We start from the raw sequence: 25,232 nt of genomic DNA, 5'->3' as shown, positions 1-25,232 counted from the left end.
CCAGATGGCCAACAGGCACATGAAAAGATGCTCAACGTCGCTCCTCATCAGGGAAATACAAATCAAAACCACACTCAGATACCATGTCACCCCAATCAGAGTGGCTAAAATGAACAAATGAGGAGACTATAGATGCTGGAGAGGATGTGGAGAAACGGGAACCCTCTTGCACTGTTGGTGGGAATGCAAATTGGTGCAGCCGCTCTGGAAAGCAGTGTGGAGGTTCCTCAAAAAATTAAAAATAGATCTACCCTGTTACCCAACAATAGCACTGCTAGGAATTTACCCAAGGGATGCAGGAGTGCTGATGTATAGGGGCACTTGTACCCCAATATTTATACCAGCATTTTCAACAATAGCCAAATTATAGAAAGAGCCTAAATGTCCATCAACTGACGAATGGACAAAGAAATTGTGGTTTATATAGACAATGGAATACTACTTGGCAATAAGAATGAAATATGGCCTTTTGTAGCAACGTGGATGGACTGGAGAGTGTTATGCTAAGTGAAGTAAGTCATATAGAGAAAGACAGAAAGCATATGTTTTCACTCTTATGTGGATCCTGAGAAACTTAACCGAAGACCATGGGGGAGGGGAAGGAACAAAAAAAGTTAGAGAGAGAGACAGCCAAACCATAAGAGACTCTTCAAAACTGAGAATAAACTGAGGGTTGATAGGGGTGGGAGGGAGGCGAAAGTGGCTCTTGGGCATTGATGAGGGCACCTGTTTGGATGAGCACTGGGTGTTTATGTAAACAAATTTGAAAAGAAATTTCGTATTAAAAAAATAGACCTGAAATCTTAAAACTTCCAGAATAGTAAGTTCCTTGACACAGGTCTTGGTGATGATATTTTGGATCTAACACCAAAAGCAAAGGTAACAAAGCAAAAATAAACATGTGAAACTATATTAAACTAAAAATCTCTTGCACAACAAGGGAAACCATCAACAAAATGAACAGGCAACTCACTTAATGGGAGAAAATATTTGCAAATCATATATCCAATAAGAAATTAATATCAAAAGTATGTTAAAAATTTACAAAATTCAGGTGCAAACTTATTTAACAATAGGCAGATCTGAGAAAGTTAAGATGGCAGAGTAGGGCGACTCTAAGCTTGCCTCCTAACTCAAAAACAGGTAGATAAATATCAATTCATTCTGAACACCCAAAAAAATGATTTGAGGTCTTAAAGAACAAAGCTGCTTGTGTACAAGCAGAAACAATAACCCGTGACAGACAGGACCTGCAGAAAGTTAATTTGAGGAAGAAAAAAAAACCATGGTTGTGGTACAAAGGAGGGAGCCCTAACCACGGAGACAGGAGCAAGAGAGAACAAGAGAAAGACTGGGGAAAAAAAAAGAGTGAAGACATGCACAGGGGACTGCACAAGAAAACTGTTCCCCAAAATTATTGGTTGAGGGAGAAAGAGAGGGTTTCAATACCACCATTTTTTTATAAATAGCAGAGAACAGAGTCTGAAGCTTCAGAGCTCAATGCCTGCTGTACTCGTAGGAGGAAGCAGGGTGGAGCACCAGAAGTGGACTGCCCAATGTGAGGGTCCCCTGGGTTGCTGGGGGAGAAGCAGTTCCCCTGCCTGGAGTGCATTTGGTAGAGGTGATATGGCTGTCTATAGGCAAAAGTCCCTGTAAGCACCATTGAGCTCACCAGACCAGCAGTATAGGAACAAAGATGACAGCTCAGGGCAACAAACCCTGGTACTGGCTGTGTGTCATGACTTACCCTAAACTCTGAGCCACTGCATGGTCACATAACCATTTTCTGGGACAAGCCTGCACCAGCCAGTACAGCAAGACCCTTTCTTAGAGAATCAGGGCAGGTCCAATCCACAGGGGTCTCTTAAGTGTGGGGTTTTGAAACACAGCCAGGCCTGAGATAAAAGCCAGGAGGACAGTGCTGCCCATCAGGTGGATAGCTCAGACACAGGCAGGGTGAAGACAGGGAGCTGATGGAAGCTGGAACACAGGAGTGGTGATGGTTTGCTCAGCTGAGGGCTTCCTAAGGAGTGGAGGGCACAAGTTCCTGCTCTGGAGAAGAGAAAGCTGGGCGAATCCATATTCACCCCTCACCCACCAGAAATGACTGACTTCAGTGAGAAGAAACAGCACCACCAAGCGGAGACTGGAGCTGCTACACCAAACCCTGCCTCCCTATCTACTGTAGACAAATCTCCACTAGGGCAAGACCACTACTGAGAATCAGCCCCACAGGCCCTTCCCCAAGAAGACGACCACAAACCACTCATACATACCAAGTCTACTGATCATAGAGTGCTGCAAAGCTTCAGCTCAGGGGGAAAGAGCACCTAGCTTCCTTTGGGTTTGTTTATTTTGTTTTTTTACTTTTATTTTGTTTTTTGGATATAGAAAGAGCAATTTTTTTAATTTTTTAAAATTTTTTATCTTTTTTTCTTCTATGAAGCTTCTCTGAACAAGCAGACAAAACACAACTAGGATTTAGTTTCCTTTATTTTTTTAAATTTACTTTAATGTAATTTTAATTTAATTTAATTTTACTTTCTTTTACTTTTTAACCTAAGATGGAGGAATTGACCCCCTCAAAAAAGAAGAGATAGATATGGCAGCCAGGGATTTATTCAATACAGATATGAGTAAGATGTCTGAAGTAGAATTTAAAACAACAACTATAAGGATACTAGCTGGGCCTGAAAAAAGCATAGAAGACACTAGAGAATTCCTTACTGTAGAAATAAGAGCTAAAGTGTAGTGAAGCCGAAATTAAAAATGCTCTAACCAAGATGCAAACCCTAATGATTTCCATAACAATGAGGATGGATGAAGCAGAAAATGAATCAGTGATACAGAATAAAATAATATGGAAAATAATAAAGCTGAAAACAAGACAGAAACAAAGGCAATGTATCATGAAGGTAGACCTTGGGAATTCAATGACTTATTAAAACATAAGAATATTCATATCATCGGAGTACCAGAAGATGAAGAGAGAGAAAAGAGGACAGAAGGTTTATTTGGGCAAATTATAGCTGAAAACTTCCCTAATCTGGGGAAGGATGCAGACATCAAAACCCAAGAAGCACAGAGAACTCCCATTAAATTCAACAAAAGCAGGTCATCACCAATCATAGTCAAATTCACAAAATACAGCAACAAGGAAAGAATCCTGAAAGCAGCAAGGGAAAAAATGTCCTTAACCTACAAAGGAAGATAGATCAGGTTCGCAGCAGATCTGTCCACAGAAACTTGGCAGGCCAGAAAAGAATGGCAGGATATATTCAACGTGCTGAATGGGAAAAATATGCAGCCAAGAATACCTTATCCAGCAAGGCTGTCATTCAAAATAGAAGGAAAGATAAAGAGCTCCCAAAGAAAAACTAAAGGAACTTCTGACCACTGATTCAGCTCTGAAAGAAATATTAAGGGGACTCTTTGAGTGGAGGGAAAAAAAAAACACCAAAAGGCACAAAGACTATGAAGGAACACAGAACATCACCACACCAACTTAGCAGGTACACAACTAAGCTCCTATCTTTCAATAATCATTCTGAATGTAAATGGATTAAATGCTCCCATCAAAAGACATAGGGTGTCAGGATATGGATAAACAACCAAGACCCATCTAAACACTGCCTGCAAGAAACTCATTTTAGACCTAAAGACACCTGCAGAAGGAAAGTGAGGGGATGGAGAACCATCTATAATGCTAATGGATGTCAAAAGAAATCTGGAATAGCCATACTTATACCACACAAACTAGATTTTAAAACAAAGACTGTAACAAGAGATGAAGAAAGGTATATTATTAAGGGGTCTATTCATCCAGAAGATCTAACAATTGTAAATATTTATGACCCCAACTTGAAACCACCTAAATATATAAGTCAATTAATAACAAACATAAAGAAACTCATTGACAACAATACAATAATAGTAGGGTACATTAACACCCAGCTTATGACAATGGTCAGATCATTTAAGCAAAAAAACAACAAGGAAGCAACAGCTTTCAATGACACACTGGACTGGGTGGACTTAACAGATATATTCAGAACATTTCATCCTAAAGCAGCAGAATGCACATTCTTCTCAAGCACACATGGAACATTCTCCAGAAAAGATCACATACTGGGTCACAAATCAGCCCTCAACAAGTACAAAAGATTAAGATTATACTATGCATATTTTCAGACCACAACACTATGAAACTTGAAGTCAATCTCAAGAAAAAATTCGGAAAGACCACAAATACATGAAGGTTAAAAAACATCCTACTAAAGAATGAATGGGTTAACCAGGAAATTAAAGAACAATAAATACATGGAAGCAAATGAAACTGAAAACACACAGTCCAAAACCTTTGGGATGCAGCAAAGACAATCCTAAGAGGGAAGTATATTGCAATACAGGCCTATCTCCAAGAAGCAAGAAAAGTTTCAAATATACAACCTAACCTTAACACCTAAAGGAGATAGAAAAACAACAGCAAATAGAGCCCAAAACCAGCAGAAGAAGGAAAATACTATAGACCAGAAATAAATGGTATAGAAACAACAACAACAACAAAAAAAACACAGTAGAACAGATCAATGAAACTAAGAGTTGATTCTTTGAAACAATACAGTTGATAAACCCCTAGCCAGACTTAGCAAAAAGAGGAGAGAAAGAACCAAAATAAATAAAATCATAAATGAAAGAGGCGAGCTCACCACAGAAATACAAACAATTGTAAGAGGAATATTATGAAAAATTATATGCCAACAAACTGAACAATCTGGAAGAAATGGACAAATTCCTAGAAACATACAAACTATCAAACCTGAAACAGGAAGAAACAGAAAATTTGAACAGACCCATACCAGCAGAGAAATTGAATCAGTAATCAAAAATTTCCCAACAAACAAGAGTCCAGAGCCAGATGGCTTCCCAGAGGAATTCTACCAGATATTTTTTATTTTTTAATTTTTTAAAATATTTTAACATTTATTCTTTTTGAGAGAGAGAGAGAGAGAGAGAGAGAGAGAGAGAAACAGAGTGCAAGTATGGGAGGGGCAGAGAGAGGGAGACAGAATCTGAAGCAGGCTCTAGGCTCTGAGCTGTCAGCACAGGGCCTGATGCGGGACTCAAACCCACAAACCGTGAGACTGTGACCTGAACTGAAGTCAGATGCTTGACAAACTGAGCCACCCAGATGCCCCTCTACCAGATATTTAAAGAAGAATTAATACGTATCTCAAACTACTCCAAAAAATAGAAATGGAAGGAAAACTTCCAAACTCATTCTATAAGGCCAACTTTACCATGATTCCAAAAGCAGACAAAAATCCCACTAAAAAAGAGAATTATAGGCCAATATCCGTGATGAACATGGATGCAAAAATTTTTAATAAGATACAAGCAAATCAAATTCAACAGTACATTAAACAGTACATTAAAAGAATTATTCACCACGACCAAGTGGAATTATTCACAGGCTGCAGGTCTGGTTCAATATTTGTAAAATGTTGATTAACATGATGTGCTACATTAATAAAGGTGCAGATAAGAAAAATTCTATACTCCTAGCAGATGCAGAAAGCATTTGACAAAATACAGCATTCATCCTTGATAGAAAAAAAACTCTATAAAGTAGGGATATATGGAACATATCTAAACATCATGAAGGCCATACATGAAAGAACCACAGCTAATATCATTAGCAATGGGGAAAAAAAACTGAGAGCCTTTCCCCTATGATGAGGAACAAGGCAAGGATGTCCACTCTCACCATTACTATTTAACATAGTACTGAAAGGCTTAGCCTCAGCAATCACACACAAAAAGAAATAAAAGGAATCCAAACAGCTAGGAAGAAGTCAAACTTTCACTCTTTGCAGATGACATGATACTCTATGTGGAAAACCCGAAAAGATCCACCAAAACTTGCTAGAACTAATACATGAATTCAGTAAAGTCTCAGGATATAAAATCAACGTACAAAAAATCGATTGCGTTTTTATACACTAATAATGATGCAACAGAAAAAGAAATCAAGGAATTGATCCCATTTGCAATTGCACCAGAACAACAAGATACCTAGGAATAAACCTAACCAAAGAGGTAAAGGATCTCTATGCTGAAAACTATAAAATACTTATGAAAGAAATTAAAGAGAACACAAAGTAATGGAAAGGCTTTCCATGCTCATGGATTGGAAAAAACGTCTATACTACCCAAAGCAACATACACATTTAAAGCAATCCCTATCAAAATACACAAACATTTTTCTCAGAGCTACAACAATCAATTCTAAAATGTCTATGGAACCACAAAAGACCCCAAATAGTCAAAGAAATTCTGAAAAAGAAAAACAAAGATGGAGGCATCACCATTCCCAATCTCAAGCTATATTATAAAGCTGTAATCCAGGCACCTGGATGGCTCGGTTGGTTAAGCATCTGACTTTAGCTAAGGTCATGATCTCATAGTTCATGAGTTTGAGCCCTACATCAGGCTCTGTGCTGACAGCCTACTTCAGATTCTGTGTGTGTCTCTCTCTCTGCCCCTCCCCTGCTCATGCTCTCTTTCTCTCTCTCTCTTCAAACATAAACATTTTTTTAAAAAAAGCTTTAACCATTAATACAGTATGGTACTTGCACAAAAACAGACACGTATATCAATGGAACAGAATAGAAAACCCAGAAATCAACCCATAACTAATCTTCGACAAAGCCAGAAAGATTATCCAATGGAAAAAAGACAGTCTCTTCAACCAATGGTGTTGAGAACACTGGATAATAGCATGCAGAAGAGTGAAACTGGACCACTTTATTACATCATACCCAAAAATAAATTCCAAATGTATGCAAGATCTAAATGAGAGACAGGAAACCATCAAAATCCTAGAGGACCACACAGATAGCAACCTCTTTAACCTCTGCTGGAGCAGCTTCTTACTAGACACCTTGCCAGAGGCAAGGGAAACAAAAGAAAAAAATGAACTATTAAACTTCATTAAGATAAAAAAAACCTTCTGCATAATGAAGGAAACAATCAACAAAACCAAGATATTTGCAAATGACATATTTGATAAAGGGTTAGTATTCAAAGTCTATAAAGAACTTATCAATCTCAATACCCAAAACAAATAACCCAGTGAAGAAATTGGCAGAAGACATGAACAGACACTTTTTAAAGAGGACATCCAGATGGCTAACAGACACATGAAAAGATGCTCAACATTACTCACCATCAGGGAAATACAGACCAAAATCATGATGAGATACCACCTCACACTTATCAGAATAACTAAAATTAACAACACAAGAAACAGCAGGTGTTGGCGAGGATGTGGAGACAGGGGAATCCTCTTGCCCTTTTGTGGGAATGCAAACCGGTGCAAGCCACTCTGGAAAACAGTAAGGAAGTTCCTCAAAAAGTTAAAAATATGAAAAGATGCTCAACGTCGCTCCTCATCAGGGAAATACAAATCAAAACCACACTCAGATATCACCTCATGCCAGTCAGAGTGGCCAAAATGAACAAATCAGGAGACTATAGATGCTGGAGAGGATGTGGAGAAACTGTTGGTGGGAATGCAAATTGGTGCAGCCACTCTGGAAAACAGTGTGGAGGTTCCTCAAAAAATTAAAAATAGATCTACCCTATGACCCAGCAATAGCACTGCTAGGAATTTACCCAAGGGATACAGGAGTACTGATGCCTAGGGATACTTGTACCCCAATGTTTATAGCAGCACTCTCAACAATAGCCAAATTATGGAAAGAGCCTAAATGTCCATCAACTGATGAATGGATAAATATATGTGGCTTATATACACAATGGAGTACTACGTGGCAATGAGAAAGAATGAAATATGGCCCTTTGTAGCAACGTGGATGGAACTGGAGAGTGTTATGCTAAGTGAAATAAGCCATACAGAGAAAGACAGATACCATATGGTTTCACTCTTATGTGGATCCTGAGAAACTTAACAGAAACCCATGGGGGAGGGGAAGAAAAAAAAAGAGGTTAGAGTAGGAGAGAGCCAAAGCATTAGAGACTCTTAAAAACTGAGAACAAACTGAGGGTTGATGGGGGGTGGGTGATGGGTATTGAGGAGGGCACCTTTTGGGATGAGCACTGGGTGTTGTATGGAAAACAATTTGACAATAAATTTCATATATTGAAAAAAATAAAAAAATAAAAAAATAATTTAAAAAAAGTTAAAAATAAAACTACCCTATGATCCAGTAATCGGACAACTAGGTATTTACCCCAAAGATACAAAAATACAGATTCAAAGAGGTACATGCACCCCAATGTTTATAGCAGCGTTATCAACAACAGAAACTATGGAGAGAGCCCAAATGTCCATGATTAATTAATAGAAAAAGAAGATGTGGGAGGGGGGTGGGATAGATAGATATAGATATAGATATAGATATAGATATAGATATAGATACAGATATAGATCAGCCATCAAAAAGAATGAAATCTTGGGGCTCCTGGGTGGCTCAGTCCATGAAGTGTCTGACTTCAACTCAGGTCATGATCTTATGGTTCATGGGTTGGAGCCCCATGTCAGGCTCTGTGCTGAATGCTTGCTCATAGCCTGGAGCCTGCTTCAGATTCTGTGTCTCCCTCTCTCTCTGCCCCTCCCCCTCTCCTGCTCTGTCTCACTCTGTCTCTCAAAAATAAATAAGTGTAAAAAAATTTTTTTTGTTTAAGGATGAAATCTTGCCATTTGCAACAACATGGATGAAGCTAGAGTGTATTATGCTAAGCAAAATGAGTCAATCAGAGAAAGACAAATACCATACGATTTCATTTATATGTGGAATTAAGAAACAAAATATATGGAAAGGGAGGGAAGAAAAAAAAAGAGAGAGAAACAAACCATAAGAAAATCTTAACAATAGAGAACAAACTGAGGGTTGATGGAGGTAGGTAGGTAGGGGATGCACTAGATGGGTGATGGGTATTGAGGAGGGCAGTTTTTGTGATGAGCACTGGGTGTTGTATGTAAGTTATGAATCACTGAATTCTACTGAATCCAATATTGCAGGGTATATTAACTAACTACGAATCAACTAACTAAAAATTTTAAAAGGAAAAAAGAAAAAGAAATAACAATTGGGCAGATCTGAATGGACATTTTCCCAAAGAAGACATACAGAGGCCATAGGTACTTGAAAAGATGCTCAACATCACTAATTATCAGGGAAATATAAATCTAAACCACAATGAGATATCACCTCACACGTGTTAAAATGGTTCTAATCAAGACAAGACATAGTAAGTGCTGGCAAGAATGTAGGAAAAAAGAGAACCCTTGCACACCATTGGTAGGAATGTAAATAGGTCCACTATAGAAAACAGTATGGTGGTGTCTCAAAAAATTAAAAATAGACCAACTGTATCATTCAGCAGTTCCACTTCTGGGTATTTATCTGAAGAAAACAAAAACACCAACTCAAAAAGATATATGCAACCCTATGTTTATTGCTCTATTTATAGCAGCAATGTGTTCAGTGATTATAGTTTGTGGATAAGTGAAATGAATTACAGCAATGATGATAAGGTATGGGAGAGAGGAATCAAGAATACTTTGGTATAAAGTACTTGCACTACCCACAAAACAGTATATTTCTCTACAAGTGGCCCTGGATAGTTGTAAATGTATACTGCAAACACTTGAGGCAAACTAAAAAAAAAGCAAAAAAGCTACAATTAATACATTAAGAGAGAAGAGAAAATGGAATCATAAAAAGCTCAGTGAAAACCTGACAAGTCAGAAAAATAGTGGAAGACTATAAAACAAAAGTAAATACACAAAGAACAAGGAAAAACAGTAATAAATGTGTTATATAAGAATACCTATATTCATCTAATCTATGAACTATATCAATAATCACTTTAAACATCAATGGTCTAAGTATACCAATTAAAACACAGAGACTATCAGAGTGGATAAGCCATCAGGACCCAATTATGATGTGTACAATAAACCCACTTTAAATATAAAAACACAGATCAAAACTAAAGGGATAGAGGAAGATATACCCTACTAACACTTATCAAAAGAAATATGGAATAGATCTGTTAACTTCAGGCAAAGCAGACTTCAGAGCAAGGAAAATTATTAAGAAGAAAAAGGGGCACTACATAATGATAAAGGGCTCAATTCCTTAAGAAGATATAATAATTCTCAATGTGTATGTACCTAAAAACAGAGAATCAAAATATGTGAAGCAAAACTGATAGAATTGCAAGAATAAATAGACAAATCCACTAGTTTAATTGGAAACTTTGACACCTCTTTATCAATACCTAATAACCGAGAGATTGGTCAAGTAGGAAATCAGTAAGGTCATAGGTTAACTGAACAGCACCATCAATTAGCTGGACCTAACAGGCATTTATAAAATACTTCATCTAACAAAAAAATACACATTCACCTCGAGCTTACATAAAATAATCACCAAAACACACCATAACAAACTTAAAAGAGTACAAATCATGCAAAATATGCTCTTAGACCACAATAGAATTACTAAAAATCAATACTGGAAAGACATCTGGGAAAGCCAACAGAAAGATTTGTAGAGAATAAATAATACACTTTGGACAACACATGGATGGAAGAAAAACTATCAAGAGAAATTTTAAAATATTTTGAATTGAAATGAAAATTAAAATATAACTTACTAAAATTTGTGAAATGCAGCTAAAGCAGTATATAGAGGAAAATTTATAGCATTAAGTACATATATTATTAAAGGAAAAATATCCAAAATCAATAAAATAAGTTAGGAAACTAGAAAAAGAGAAAATTAAATCAAAATAAGCAAAAGAAAGGAAATAATAAAATTTAGAACACAGGGGCACCTGGGTAGCTCAGTAGGTTGGGCGTCTGACTTCAGCTCAGGTCATGATCTCATGGTCCATGAGTTTGAGCCCCGTGTCAGGCTTTGTGCTGACAGCTCAGAGACTGGAGTCTGCTTCAGATTCTGTGTCTCCCTCTCTCTCTACCCCTCCCCAACTCATGCTCTGTCTCTCCCTCTATCCCTCAAAAATAAGCAAACATCAAAAAAAAATTTTAACTTTAGAGCAGAGATCAATAAAATTGAAAACAAATAGAGACAATAACAAAATCAAAAGTTTTTTCTAAAAGATGAATAAAATTGATAAGCCTCTAGTTAGATTAACTTAAAAAAAACCCAAATGTCTAGTTTCAAAAATGAAAGGAGGGCCATCACTACTAATCCCATAGTCATTAAAAGAATAATAGAGGATTAGGAATATCTCTATACCCTTAAATGTGATAACCTAGATGAAATGGAACACTTCTTGAAAAGCACAATTTATCAAACTTATACAAGGAAAAACAGATATAATATAAATAGTCCTATTTATTAAAGGCATTGGATCAATAATTAATACCTTTCCAAAACAGAAAGCACCAGATTCACTGGTGAATTCCACCAAACATCTAAGAGAGAAATTTTATCAATTCTGTTACAATTTCAGAAAACAAAAACGGAATACTTCCTAACTCAATGTATCAGGCCAACATTACCCTAATGCAAAAAACAAACACATTACAAGAAAGGAAAACTATAGGTCAGTATCTTTCATGAACATAGATATTAAAATCTTTAACAATGTAAAGAAAGAATTATACATCACAGTCAAGTGGGATTTATACTAGTGGTATTCCAGGTTTAACATTTAAAAATCAATTAGTGTAATAGATCACACCAACAGGAAAAAAAAAAGGAAAATCATAGGAACACATAAATTGATGCAGAAAAACAATTTGACTTCCAAAAAACAAGAGTCCAGGGCTGGATGGCTTTACGGGGGAATTCTACCAAACATTTAAAGAGTTAACACCTATTCTCTTCAAGCTGTTCCAAAAAGTAGAAATGGAAGGAAAACTTCCAAACTCTTTCTATGAAGCCAGCATCACCTTGACTCCAAAACCAGACAAAGACCCCACTAAAAAGAACTACAGATCAATTTCCCTGATGAGCATGTATGCAAAAATCCTCAACAAGATACTAGTCAACTGGATCTAACAATATAAAAGAATTATTCACCAGGACCAAGTGGGATTTATACCTGGGATGCAGGGCTGGCTCAACATCTGCAAAACAATCAATGTGATACATCACATCAGTAAAAGAAAGGACAAGAACCACATGATACTTTCAATAGATGCAGAGAAAGCATTTGACAAGACAGCATCCTTTCTTGATAAAAAACCCTCAAGAAAGTAGGGATGGAAGGATCATACCTCAAGATCATAAAAGCCATATACGAAAGACCCACTGCTAATATCATTTTCAATGGGAAAAGACTGAGAGCTTTCCCCCTTAAGGTCAGGAACATGACAGGGATATCCACTCTTGCCACTGTTGTCCAACATAGTATTGGAAGTGTTAGCCTCAGCAATCAGACAACACAAAGGAATAAAAGGCAGCCAAATAAGCCAGAAGGAAGTCAAACTTTCGCTCTTCGCAGATGACATGATACTCTATATGGAAAACCCAAAAGATCCAATGAAAAAACTGCTAGAACTGATCCATGAATTCAGCAAAGCTGCAGGATGTAAAATCAACACACAGAAATCAGTTGCATTACTATACACCAATAATGAAGCCAGAGAAAGAGAAATCAAAGAATCGATCCCATTTACAATTGCATCAAAAACTATAAAATACCTAGGAATAAACATAAGCAAAGAAATGAAAAATCCATGCACTGAAAACTATAGAAAGCTTATGAAAGAAACTGAAGAAGACACAAAAAGTGGAAAACGTTGCATGCTCTTGGATTGGAAGAACAAATATTGTTAAAATGTGGATACTACCCAAAGCAATCTACATATTCAATGCAATGCCTACCAAAATAACACCAGCATTCTTCACAGAGCTAGAACAAATAATCCTAAAATTTGTACAGAACCAGAAAAGACCCTGAATAGCCAAAACAATCTTGAAAAAGAAAACCGAAGCTGGAGGCATCACACTCCCAGACTTCAAGACATATTACAAAGCTGTAATCATCAAAACAGTTTGGATATTGCACAAAACATACTCAGATCACCAGAACAGAATAAAGAACCCAGAAATGGACCCACAAACACACGGCCAACTAATCTTTGACAAAACAGGAAAGAATATCCAATGGAATAAAGACAGTCTCTTCAGCAAGTGGTGCTGGGAAAACTGGACAGCGACATGCAGAAAAATGAACCTGGACCACTTTCTTACACCATACACAAAAATAAACTCAAAATGGATGAACGACCTAAGCATAAGACAGAAAGCCATCAAAATCATAGGGGAGAAAGCAGGCAAAAACCTCTTTGACCTTGGCCACAGCAACTTCTTGCTCAACATGTCTCCAGAGGCAAGGGAAACAAAAGCAAAAATGAACTATTGGGACTCTTCTGCACAGTGAAGGAAACAATCAGCAAAACTAAAAGGCAACCGAAGGAATGGGAGAAGATATTTGCAAACAACATATCAGATAAAGGGTTAGTATCCAAAATCTATAAAGAACTTATCAAACTCAACACCCAAAAACCAAATGATCCAGTGAAAAAATGGGCAAGAGACATGAATAGATACTTCTCCAAAGAAGACATCCAGATGGCCAACTGGCACATGAAAAACTACTCAACATCACTCATCATCAGGGAAATACAAATCAAAACCACAATGAGATAACACCTCACACCTGTCAGAAAGGCTAACATTAACAACTCAGGCAACAACAGATGTTGGCAAGAATGCAGAGAAAGAGGATCTCTTTTGCACTGCTGATGGGAATGCAAACTGGTGCAGCCACTCTGGAAAACAATATGGAGGTTCCTCCAAAAATTAAAAACAGAACTATCCTATGACCCAGCAATTGCACTACTAGGTATTTATCCACGGGATACAGGTATGCTGTTTCAAAGGGGCATATGCACCCCAATGTTTATAGCAGTGCTTTTGACAATAGGCAAAGTATGGAAAGAGTCCAAATGTCCATCAATGGATGAATGGATAAAGAAGATGTGGTATATATATATAATGGAGTATTACTCGGCAATCAAAAAGAATGAAATCTTGCCATTTGCATCTACGTGGATGGAACTGGAGGGTATTATGCTAAGCGAAATTAGTCAGAGAAAGATAAATATATGACTTCATTCATATGAAGAATTTAAGATACAAAACAGATGAAGTTAAGGCAAAGGAAGCAAAAAAATATAAAAATAGGGAGGGGAATAAAACATAAAAGACTCTTAAATACAGAGAACAAACAGGGTTGCTGGAGGGGTTGTGGGAGGGGGGATGGGTAAATGGGTAGGGGGCATTAAGGAATCTACTCCTGAAGGTAACTAACTTGGATGTAAATTACACAATAAATCAATCAAAAAAGGTTTTTAAAAGAACAATTTTGACAAAATCCAACAACGATTCATGATAAATATTCTCAGCAAAGTAGGTATAGAGAGGAAGTTAACTTGATAAAGAACATTTACAAAAAAAAAACTCAAAAATTATAACATCACATTTTTTTTAAGTAGGCTCCACACTCAGCATGGAGCCCAATGTGGGGCTTGAATTAACCACCCTGGGATCAAGACCTGAGTTGAGATCAAGAGTCAGATGCTTAACCAACGGAGCCACTCAGATGCCCCTCTAACATCATACTTAATGGTGAGAAACTAGAAACTTTCCCACTAAGATCAGGAACAAGTCAAGGGTGTTCCCTTTCATTACTTCTATTCAACACCCTACTGGAAATTCTAGCAAGGCAGTAACACAAGAAAAGGAGATAAAAGTTATATACAGATTGGAAAGCGGGAAATAAACTGTTCACAGATGACATAATTGTCCAAGTAGAAAATCTCCAAAAATCAGCAAAAAACTCTTGGAACTAATTAATGATTATCAGAAGATTACAAGAGAGAATGTTAATATGCAAAAGTCAATATGCCGTCAATAAACAATTGGGGTTTGAAATTAAAAACAGGGGTGCCTGGGTGGCTCAGTCAGTTAAGCATCTGACTTCAGCTCAGGTCAAAGAATCTCATGGTTGTTGAGTTTGAGTCCCATGTTGGGCTCTGTGCTGATGGCTCAGAGTCTGGACACTGCTTCAGATTCTGTGTCTCCCTCTCTCTCCACCCCTCCCAGGCTTTCTCTCTCTCTCTCAAAAATAAACAAACATTAAAAAAATTTTTAAAACACAATACCATTTATATTATCACCCAAAACTGAAATTATTTATGTGTAAATATAACAAAATATGTAAAAGAGCAATATAAGGAAAACCACAAGACTAATGAAGGAAATCCAATAAAACCTAAATAAATGGAGATATTGCACATACATGGATTGGAAACTCAATATTGTCAAGATATCAGTTCTTTCCAATTTGATCTTTGGATTCAACACAATCTCAATGAAAATCCTAGCAAGTTATTTTGCACATATCAACAAACTGATTCTAAAATTTATACTAAAGGCAAAAGACCTGAATTATCCAACACAATATTGAAGGAGAGGAGCAAAGTCAAAATACTGACACTATCCAACCTCAAGATTTACTATGAAGCTACAGAAATCAAGACAGGGTGATACTGGCAAAAGAGTAGACAAATATATCAATAGACAGAATAGAGAACCCAGAAACAGACTCACACAAAAACAGTCAACTGATCTTTGACAAAGCAGTAAAGGCAATTCAGTAGAGAAAGGATAGACTGTTCAACACATTATTCTTGAACTATTTCCACATGCAAAAAAAACAAAACAAAACAAAACAAAACAAAAAACCTCAAAAACCAATCACAGACCTAAATGTAATATCTACATTTTCTTTTAAAGATTTATTTTTTTTTTTTTTTGAGAGAGAAAGCACAAGTGGGGAAGGGGCAGAGAGAGAGAGGGACAGATCTGAAGTGGGCTCTGTGCTGACAGCAGTGAGCTCCATGAGGGGCTCGAACTCACCAGCTGTGAGATCATGACCTGAGCCAAAGTGGGACACTCAACCAACTAAGCCACCCAGGTGCTCCAATGTAAAATCTACATTTAGATAAAACTATAAAACTCACAGAATATAACATAGAAGAAAGTCCAGATGGCCTAGGGTCTTTTTAAATACAACAAAACCATGGAAGAAAAAAAGTAATAAACTGAACTTTATTAGAATTGAAAACTTCTGCTCTTCAAAAGACAAGCCACAGATAGGGAGAAAAATTTACAAAACACACATCTGATAAAGGACTAGTATCCAAAATATACAAAAAATTCTTAAAACTCAACAATAAGAAAGCCACTCAACTAAAAAAATGGGGGAAAGACCTAAGCAGATGACTCAGCAAAGAAGATATACTGACGGGAAATGAGTATTTGAAAAGATGCTCAGCATCATATATCACTAAGGATTGCAAATTAAAACAATAATGAGATACCACTGCAAATCTATTAGAATGACTAAAATCCAAAACACCACCAATGAAAATGCTGGCGAAGATGGGGAGCGATAGGAACACTCATTCATTGCGGGTGGGAATGCAAAATGGTAGTCACCTTGAAAAATTGTTTCGCAGTTTCTTACAAAACTAAACACATTCTCTCCATAAAATTCAGCAATCATACTCCACGGCATTTACCAAAATTAGTTGGCAATTTAGGTCCACACAAAAACCTGCACACAGATGTTTATAGCATCATTATTCATAACTACCTAAACTTGGAAGCAACCAAGATGTTCTTCAGTAGGTGAATGGATAAATAAACTGTGGTACATCTGGACAATGGGATTTTATTCCATGCTAAGAAGAAATGAGCCATTAAGCCATGAAAAGATACAGTGGAAATATAAATGCATATTGCTAAGTGAAAGAAGCCAGTCTTAAAAGGCTACATACTGTATTATTCTAACTATGAGAGTCTTAAAACTAAGAAGATGGGGTGGGGGTGGGGGGGAATCAGTGTTTGACACGGTTTGGGGAGGGGAGAAAGGGATGAACAGGTGGAACACAGGAGATTTTTTTCACAGTTATCTACTGTCATGTCAGACGCAGGTCCTTATACATTTGTCAAAACCCATTGAATATACAACACAAAGAGTGATGTAAGCTATGGACTTTAATTAAGAATATTGTATCAGGGGGTCTCTGGGTGGTTCCGTCAGTTAAGTGTCCAACATGATCTCACAGTCCATTTGTTTGAGCCCCGTGTTGGGCTCTGTGCTGACAGCTCAGAGCCTGGGGCCTGCTTTGGATTCTGTGTCTCCCTCTCTCTCTGCCCCTCCCCCACTCACCTCTGTCTCTCTCTGATTCTCTCTCAAAAATACATAAACATTAAAAAAATAAAAAAGTAAAAGTAAAAAAAAAACAAAAAGAATGTTGTATCAGTATCCACTTATCAAGAGTAACAAATGTACCAGGCTAATGTTAATAATGCAAGGTGTTACTAATAAGTGACAGTGGAGGGGGCAGGGGCTGAGGGACTATATGCAAGCTGTTTGTACTCTGCTCAATTTTTCTATAAACTTAAAACTGTTCTAAAAACTAATTTAAACAAACAAATAAATAAATCTAGGTGTATCGTTCACATCTTACTTCAAAATACAGGTCAATTGGATTAAAATAAGTATTAAAAAAATCAAATACAAGAAGAAAACATCAAAGTATAAGAAAATACCAGTAAGTATGGGGCTTAGAAACTTGACACTAAAGAAGAAATATACAAGAAAGCATGTGATGGCTTTTCATACAGGAAGATTTTACATGTGTCTGAAAGCAATTTGCCAAAAGAAAAAAATTAGAGCCAATAGATAAATAAAAATGTTCAAATTGCAATTAATCGAATAATTCATGCATAATAAAACAAGGGACTATTTTTCTCCTTTAAAATTGGAAGGGGTTTAAGCAATATAAATATCAGCTGTTGTCTAGATTATGAGAAAACAGCTGCGTTCCTGTAGCACTAATGGGACAACAAATTGGTACCAATTCTCTGGAGGAAAATTTGGCAATAAATACCAAAATCCTAGAAAATTCTGACTCAGCATTTTCACTTCTAAATTCTATTTGGATGAGCAAATAGAGGCATGAGTGTTGTAAAATTATGATACATTCACACTGGGTAAACCCAGCGCAGTCAGTTAGAAGTGGCAACACGCTGTTTCACTACCTGGAATATGTAGATCAAAACACCCCCACAGGTGACAAACCACTGTAATTTTTAAAAGTGCTGTGGGGGGCGCCTGGGGGGCGCAGTCGGTTAAGCGTCCGACTTCAGCTCAGGTCACGATCTCGCGGTCCGTGAGTTCGAGCCCCGCGTCGGGCTCTGGGCTGATGGCTCAGAGCCTGGAGCCTGCTTCCGATTCTGTGTCTCCTTCTCTCTCTGCCCCTACCCCCTTCATGCTCTGTCTCTCTCTGTCTCAAAAATAAACGTTAAAAAAATAATAAAAAAAATAAATAAAAAAAATAAAAGTGCTGTGGGTGTGTGTATGTTTGTGCACCTGCAGTGTAAAAACCTGGGAGGATTCCCACAGAAATGTTAAAAGTTACTGAGAAGAGTTTTTTGGATTTGGGGTATATTCAATGATTATCAGTAATTATCTTTTTCTTACCTGAATGTTCTGGCTTTTTCTATACTGAGCACGTATTACTTGTGGGAAAAGAAAGCAATACAAACAAGATCCCTTTGGAAGCAGGGAGGCAGGGTCAGGGTAGCCACCAGGAAGGCTGTGGTCACAGTCCAGGGAAGCTGAGTGTGGCAGGGACAGGTGCGCTGGGCGGGGCCTCAGCCAATCTTGACCTTTGGCCGGCAGAAAGATCAGGAAGCGCAGGGGGCGGGGGTGGGGGTGGGGTGGGGGGGGTGGAGCCGGGGAAGGGAGTACAGAGCCCCACGTGGGCTGCTGCAGCTGGGCTGGCTGAGTGGGCAGCCTGCAAGCCTCCACCTCCTTCCTGTGTTGGCAGGGGCGTGCGCCCCTGTTCCCGGCAGTGCGTGGGTACAGCTGTAGAGCTGTCAGGGCCTCCCACCCCAAGCACCCAGCCCAGACCTGGCTCCCCAGGACCCAGCTATCAGATCCTGCTCAAGAGGGGCAGCCCAGGGCAGGGACAGCAGCTCTGGGCCATCTGTTTTCCTGCTTTGGTCTGGGGACCCACAAAAGAATGCAACTCTAGGAGAGGGCAGAGGCTCAGCCAAGTTGCAGGGCACAGCCACAAGGCATCCTGTTCCACCAGCTGCCCTTCGGGGATGATGGCGGGGGTGGGGGGGAGCTGATTCCTCTCCTGCAGTCAGTCTGTTCCATTCGGCCACTGGCAGGGCAGATGCTTGTCGGTTCCACAGCCAGGGTACGCGGCGGTTCATGTTTCATCCGCTGTCTTTCTCACTATCCTGGGCACACGGGCAGGCCCCCTAGACCACTTGAGCCTGTAGACCTGTATTCAACCTTAGCGAATCACTTGCATCTCTAAGGCTTAAATTCTTGTCTCCAAAATGTCACAGGATTGTCTCCCAACATTGTCGTGAAGGTTGATCCTCATAGGGGGGAGAGTGGTTAACATTCACAGAGGGCCTAGGGCCTTAGTGCATAAACTCATGCCATCCTGAAACAATCTTAGCAGGTAAGGTACTGTTAGTATTTATCCCCCCACCCCAATTTTAGCCAAAGAAACGGAGTCAGAGTTCCAGAAACTTGCCCAAGGTCACTGAGAAGTGAGGGAGTGGGGAGAAAACAGTCACCTGACGCCAAGCCCATACTCTTAACCCAGTGTGTGAGAATATTAAATTCTGTCTCCATCTGCATCTGAGGGAGATTCTTGCCTTTTCTAGGGAGGTGACAAACGAGGGGCCTGCACAGGTGCGGGGGGGGGGGGGGGGAGGGCTGGGTTCCAAGTAGCGCGACCCTGGGAACCCGGGGTTGGGGTCAAGCTGGGGCCCAGGGGTCAGTGCCCCGCTACACCAGGGGAGCTCTCCAATCACAAGAGGTCCTTGTGCACGGCCCCCAGATTTGGCCAATCAGGGGGGATCTTTTCCACACCCGAATGGGGTGAGGGACTTAGCCCCGGAGGCAGACTGCCCCTCCACCACGGACCGGCCCAGTCACCTTCGGCTTGTCCCTTTCTCTCTCGGAGCCTCAGTTTTCTCTTCTGTGAGCTGGTCAGATAACTTCCACTCACTGAGCTGTGCTGGCTCGGTAAAGCACCCCGTTCGCCGGGTCCGGCCCCACCTTCGGCGAGCCCCGCCCCCATACCATGGTCCTTTAGCCTGAGGACCCCTAGCTAGACTGGAGGCTCACCTGCCCCAGGGGGAATCGCGGATCCGGACTCCAGACCCGGCGTCCCTGCGGCAAGGCTCCGGCGTCCACCGGGAGCCCAGTTGAGGGACCTGAGCTCAGAGTCCCTGGAGTCGCGAGTTGGGACAGGCTCCCTCCCTCGGAGCGTCGGGGCTCAGGGGCACTCACCAAGCGCGGGAGGAGGCGCAGGAGTCGCGGGCCAGAAGGGACCTCTGAAAGCGTCGGTCGGGGGACAAGGGGCTGGCCCAGGCCGGCCCAGGGCGGCGGAGAGGTGGGACCAGCCTCTGCCAGTCCCAGGGCCTCGAGCAAGGCCAGAGCCAGGGAAGGGAGGGGCGCCGGGCGGAGGCGAGAGGGGCGGGGGCACGGGGCGGGCATAAAGTCACCCTGGGTGGGGTGGGGAGAGCTCTCAATGGCTGTGTGACAGTGGTCAGGGTGTGTCACTCACCCTCTCTGGGCTTGCTTGCATTTATAGGCGAGAAGACTTGTGATAGACCCTTCAGAATTCACAGGGCTCTGAAAAGGCGCAGGCTCTCCCTGGTTAGGCATTGCTGCAAGGCTGAGTTGGTAGGAGGAAACTCGCCAACCAGATCATTTCACTCTCTCACCCGCTCACTCACTCATTCATTCATCCAAGAATCATGTGCCAAGTTCCTACCGTGTGCCATCCACCGGGCAGAGCCAAACAAGATCCTCACCCTCTGCAAACGCAGTCGCCTGCAGGAGACAGTGACAGTGTGTCCAGATGAATATTGGGGTTTCTGCCTGTGCCCTTCCTGCCTTCTACCACCCCAGGCTTCCCCCTAGGCTACTCCTCTTCTCCTTGCTCCCTTCCACCCAGTCTGGGTGCCGCTGACCCCTCCCCTAGCTCCCCACCTGACCAAGCCTATCTCAGGCAGGGTTATCTGTTCCACTCTGGGCCAAAGTAAGTCTGCACAAATGAATAGAGGAAGATAAATCTGCACATTGTTTCCTGACTGTGAGCCTATGTCCAGTGTATCCTGAACAAGCTGCCAAGAATGTCCTTCCTGCCACTCCTGCCGCTGGACTCTGCTTCCCAGCCTCACTTCTGAGGCTGTCTCTACCTGAACTACAGTTACCTGGACCTCTACTCAGTGCCTGGACACCTCAAGCATGCTCCAGCCTCAGGGCCTCTGCCAGAATATTCCTCTCTCAAACACTACAGAGGCACACCTCCTCCTGTCTTCACATAGTACCTGATATATCCAGTATCTGATGCAGAGCCTTAGAGAAGCTTTTCCAAGTCACACAACCTAAGGAAGTCTCTCAGCCAGTCCCCATCACTTCACCCTGTTTTATTTCCTTCACAACAGTTACTGTACATGTGACATTTTCTAGTTCATTATTTGCTTATTAATCTGTCTCTCCTGCTACTACAACCCTTTGAGGGCAGGAAACTTGTGTGATGCATTCACCGTTGTATCCCCAGGACACAGTGCTAGCACAAAGTAGATGTTAAATGTTTGTCAAATGGTTTAATGCTCACCTGCCTGGATGAAGACCCAGGATTGAGGTGACCTGTCCCTATTGAGCCCCTTAGGCGATTCTCAGGAAGGGTCCTCCTGTTCTTTCCACTCCCACCTCCAGTTCTCCTTCCTGTCCCTCATATACACTGACCATCTTGACTAATGAGCTCACCATGTGCTGTTCATCTTCTTTCTCAAGGGAACCCCACTCCCTATGTACATGTCACATCCTCAGGGAAGCTTTCCCTAGCCACGCACTCACTAGGACAGATCCCCTCACTGTGTGACCACAGAGGGCCACTGATTTTCCTTCATGCACCCCACTCCGTTGCAGTTTTATCACGGCTTCTGGGATTATTTGAGTGACCTGTCTCTCCAACAGAACACGAGGGTAAAGACTAGGAATTCCCCAACACCTAGTGCCTTGTGTATAGAAGAGGATTAATAAAATTTGTGGAATTAATGACTGGATGTCAGGAGCCTGGAATGGGAAAGTAGCATGAGCAGAACTTTGAGGCTAGAATAGAGAAGACAGATGATAGGTGACAGGAACTCCTGAATAAATGGCTTTGAGATTGGACACCCTAAAAAGTGTCAGGAAATCAGAGAAGAGCCCATAGCTTTAGCAGTATATGGAGCTGGAGAGGAGGGAAGTTTACGCAGAAAGTTTCCAGCACTGCCACCTGCAGTAACATGGGAAATGGAAAATGTGCCAGAGGAAACTGATGGTCTGGCTAAGCCTTCCAGGTGAAATGTTGAAGGTGCCTCCTGGTTTCTTCTTGCTGCTCAGATGAAAATGTGAGGGAAGAGAAATAAGCCAAAAGAAGGACTGTTAAATAAAAAGTAACAAGAGCTTGCTGAATTTGAAAATTTCCAGCTTCTACAGATGCCAAATGATGCCAAAATTAACAGTTTAGGTAAAGATGTAATGCAGGGCCATGCTAGGAAAAGATGGTCTCAAAGCCACAGGGTAGCTATAAAATTCTTTGTTAAGTCTTCAAAAATGTCAAATGTGGTGCTACAGAGTATTCCGTTAAACAATAGGACCTTCCAAGAAACTTGACATTGCCATTCAGCAGAAGCCCAAGGTGGAGAAGGGCTTATCTTGAAGACATGCCCATGGGGCTGCCAGTTGGCTAAAAAAATAAAGCTCAATAAGATTCACAGAGGATACACAAAGTTTTCAAAAGAATTACATTGACAAAGCATTGTCAGCTTGGATTGAAATGATCAGAGATAGTACTACATGAAAAAAGACTTCTGGAACCCCCTCCTCTCAAATTCTACTGGCGAGAAGCAGCCAGAGAAAGCACACAGATGCAAACATAGGCTATATTTCAGGGAAACCAAAGGACAACTTGGAGGGGTGCCTGGGTGGCTCAGTTAGTTGAGCATCATACCCATGATCTCAGGTGGTGATCTCGTGATTCCTGAGTCTGAGCATTGAGCTCACTGCAGTCAGCACAGAGCCTTCTTCGGATTTTCTGTCCCTCTCCCTCTAACCCTCCCCCACTCATGCTCACTCTCTCTCTCTCTCTCTCTCTCTCAAAAACTAATAAACATTTAAAAAATGAAGAAAAGGACAACTTGGAGAGCAAACTGAAGAGTCCAAAGGGTGGAACCAAGAGCACGAAGAATCACGTTCAGACCAAAGTTGGCTTGAGTACTAATCAAAGAACTTCCAACATTTGCCAGACTGGGGTTCAGAAGTGTGTGTCTTGGAGATGCCTGTGTGCCTCCCATCCCTACTCCCTTTGAACCAGCATGTCTATGGTGGTCATACTGCACCTGTTCTGCCATTGTATGTTAGGTTGGGTAGGGGGGAAGGGGCACAGATAGCTTGTCCCTTGAATCCACAGTTCTTCAGATAGAGAGTGACTGTACTCAAGGAGCTCCTTAAAAGGAAATATGCCCCAGGAGCCTCCTCCACATCAGGACCTGATTTAGACACAGAGTCTGGGCTCTGAGCTGATTCTGCAGTAGGATAGGACTTTGGGTAGGGGATGTTTGGAAGGGTGAATGTGTTTTGCATACAAGAGGTCAGTAAATAACCTGTGGCCACTGGGTGGACTGTGATAGTTTAAAAGCTCTTTGACACTCCTTGCATTCAAGAGGAGGAGTACCATTCCTTGAGCCCTGGACTCTGGGCTGGACTCAATGACTTGCTTCTAACAAATGAAATACCCAAGGGGTATGGAAGTGACAGTATGTGACTTCTATATCTATCCCTTCATAGACTAGAGAGAGAAGTGGGGCCTGAGTCCAGAGTGGCAAAGCCAGCTCTTCTGTAACCTTGAAGGTTGATACTCTCTGAATGAGTCATACTCAGCCCACCTCTGCCAGTTCTGTTCACTGTACCAAGAATGCCCCTTCACTTCATCTCTGAGCCCCCACTTATGCCTTGGGGATTGGTCTGTGCATTATCTTTTTTGGGAAGCCCTCCCCAGCCCTCCTCCCTTGGGAATTCCCAGAGCCCAGATCACACTCTAATATAATTTCTTTTATGTTTGTCTCTCTGTCTCTCTTTCTCTCTCTGTCTTTCAAATGTTAAGACTCCTGAGGGCAGGAACAGGGTCTACTTCATCTGTGTACCCCAAAGCCTTCCACAGGACCTCACTCAGAAAAGGAACCAGGGTGTGAGTGTGTCCCAACAGAGAGATCCTCTGCCTGAGCTTTCTGCAGGTCCCTCAGTGGCGCACTTTAGAAGATGGCTGAGTCTGGCTCAGGGCCACATGGATAGGTGACCAGATAGATACAGACATGGATTCTCTTTTGGTTGTGTAACGATGATTCAGCTTATCTTCTGGGAACTCAGTAACTGAGTGTTGTGTGTATGTTACAAAGGAAACATTAACTTACCAAGGTCTATGGCCTCTTGGAAATCAAAGCAGGCAGGGTGTATGTCCTGAACTTTCTTTTCAAATCTGGGCCAGTTCTGCCCTTTGCTGAACTCCTGAGGCCTCCCACTCAGAGGCAAAGTAAGACCACTCCACACTCCTCTTAGAACTTGTGAATTGCTCATAGTGTCACTTGATGTCTGATCCCTTAGAATCTCTTCCCAGTGGGAGCTGAGAACTCAGGAGGGTTTTCCTCAATATTCCCTCTTAAAATGGGCAGCCTGTGACTACATATTGTCTTGGTCTGGTCCAGCTGCTATAACACAATGCCACAAACCAAATGGCTTATAAACAAAAGAAATTTATTTCTCACAGCTCTGGAGGTTGGAAGTCTGAGATCATGCCAGCATGATCAGGTGAGGGCCCTCTTTTGGGGGACTTCTTGCTGTGTCCTCAGCAATCTGGTGGAAGGGCCAGAGAGCTCTGTGGAGTCTCTTTCATAAAGGCACTAATCCCCTCCATGGGGGCTCCACCTTCAGTACCTGATCACCTCCAAAGCCCCACCTTCTAATCCTACCTCCTTTGGGGGTTGGAATATCAACATATGAATTTA

At 40.9% G+C, this 25,232-nt stretch overlaps 1 protein-coding gene across 3 annotated transcripts in view; it reads right to left on the bottom strand.

The window, feature by feature from the left end:
* ALDH1L1 (aldehyde dehydrogenase 1 family member L1) overlaps positions 1-20,519 on the bottom strand; it is a 130,394-nt gene extending 109,875 nt beyond the window's left edge. For 2 of the 3 annotated variants that reach the window (XM_042962562.1, XM_042962572.1), the window contains exon 1: positions 20,467-20,519. The gene's annotated coding sequence lies outside the window, so the exon portion shown is untranslated. Of the gene's footprint in view, positions 1-20,301; positions 20,411-20,466 lie in introns of those variants that run through there. The other variant, XM_007097394.3, reaches the window with a different exon arrangement.
* Positions 20,520-25,232: the final 4,713 nt, after the last annotated feature.

This window comes from Panthera tigris, chromosome A2 (assembly GCF_018350195.1).
Source record: "Panthera tigris isolate Pti1 chromosome A2, P.tigris_Pti1_mat1.1, whole genome shotgun sequence".
Lineage (NCBI taxonomy): Eukaryota > Metazoa > Chordata > Mammalia > Carnivora > Felidae > Panthera > Panthera tigris.
This window is presented reverse-complemented; position numbering and strand designations above follow the sequence as displayed.